Source organism: Grammomys surdaster, unplaced genomic scaffold (genome assembly GCF_004785775.1).
Source record: "Grammomys surdaster isolate TR1022 unplaced genomic scaffold, NIH_TR_1.0 126124, whole genome shotgun sequence".
Classification (NCBI taxonomy): Eukaryota; Metazoa; Chordata; class Mammalia; order Rodentia; family Muridae; genus Grammomys; species Grammomys surdaster.
This window is the reverse complement of record NW_021620932.1, coordinates 7,793,032-7,795,041: the sequence shown is the minus strand read 5'-3', so window position 1 is coordinate 7,795,041 and position 2,010 is coordinate 7,793,032.

Below are 2,010 nucleotides of genomic sequence, written 5' to 3'. Positions count from 1 at the left end.
TGAAAACTTCCTTTAGCTTTAGATTTTTCCCTTTAAAGATTTCTAAATTTCTTGCTTATTACTGTATCTTTCCCAAATGCCTTCAGTGATGGCTGACACACATGCTGTAACAAAGTTTATATAACTGTGCTCTGTTCTAGTTTCTTTCTAGAGAGGAACTAGGCTATGGAAATCACAGGGATGTTGAAAAGTCAAAAACTACCAACCAAGAAACAAACAAACCAAAACCCATGGTGAATGTAGACCAGGAAACATTAGCTAAAATGTGTATTTTTATTTTATATTATGTTTGCAACTGTATAACTGAATAATAGCTATAAGATGTGTAACTGAATGATGGCATTAAAGTATCCTATTACTTGGTTAAATAAGGTATCTATGGAACAGTTCATGTACTGGTAATTTTTTATGCAACATTTCAGATAATGAGAAGAGGAGATACTAAAAAGTCACAGAAAAGTATAAGAACATAAAATTTTGGAAAACATTAGAGAATGTAACTACATCTGATAATTATGAGAACACCTTAAACTTGAATTTTTTCTTATTTATTTCATGTATTGGACATTATTAGAACTGCTTATGATTACATTTTAGAGACAGGATTAAATGCACCTCAATTGTCACACATTAGCACTCAGGCAGAGAATGTCATTGAACTTTGTATCTTTGTGCTGTCCCAAATTGCAAAGTAGAATTACAGGAATATGTCATTATGCCATGTTCTCATTTTATATATACATAATTTTTCTTCCTTTATAAAATTGATAAAATTTTGGGAGTCTTTTATGACACTGTCTTGGAAATAGGACTGTAACACTCAGGTATCCATGATGCCACAGCATAAATCCACTTTTCATGGATAGATTCAGTTTTGCTAGCCAGATATGGCTAGAAGAAAATCATGGATGTTACTACAGAGAAGAAGAGACTGAGATGTTGTAAATTAAGTAAACATCAAGGAATTTATAAAACTCCATGAACACATCAGTAGTACTATTTGTTAGAACTTACTATAAAATTTGAGTGCTCTTTTTATATTTTAGCTGCCTCTCCACTGTTAATGTCAATGAGCCACACACATTTTTTTTCTGAAACGAGCTTAAAATAAGAAATCTCCAGTGTATAAAAATGCAAAGAAACTGTCTGTGTGGACAGAAGTGCCTTTTGTTGTTGAAGTTTGAGACCAGGGCTTTATATATGCCAATCATGTGCTTCAGACCTGAACTACCACTCAAGCCTCAGAAAATGGCACTTTAACATTATTATTCACTTAGAAAAACATTCTGTTAATATTATGAAGGTCGTTCAAAGCAATGTTGCCAGATAAGTCCTCCAGCATCTTGATCAGATTTGATTTGATTGTCCCTTGCACTTTCTTGGACCTGTTAAACTTGACCCTCTACCCAGGTGGAATTTCAAAAGGCCGGGATCCTAAAATAAGCATTGTGAAACATGGAACCTGCAGAGTGGATAATTCAATCAAAGACAGCCTCTCAAAGTAATATTTGTCTCTACTAGACAAGGCAGTGACAAGAATATTTCCATATTTGAAGTATGTTTCAAAATGCCCTTTTCTACAATTTTAGTTTCTGAAACTTTAAACCAGCTTTCTTTACACACACAAAAAAATAATTTTTAGATTTGTTTTAAGAAGAAAAAAATTATATGCCTGCCATTGCCATGAATTTATTCCTAGCTATTTGAAATTTATTGAGAAGTTTATAACACACTTATCTAGGATAATTTCCAGCTAAATGCATATTTACTTCTTTGTCCATAAAATCACCTCAAAATACAATTTTTGTTAATCTTCTCAAAACTCGTTTTCAAACTTGCAATCATAAAGATACTTTCAGCATTATAAAATAGTCATATGTCCATATGACTTCCAGCCTCCATATACTAATAATCTCAAAGTACTATAACATTGAATAAATATTTAACATATTCTTAATTCAGTAGTTTGATTGTGTGATTCTTAGGCTTAAAACAAATCTTCAAATTTTT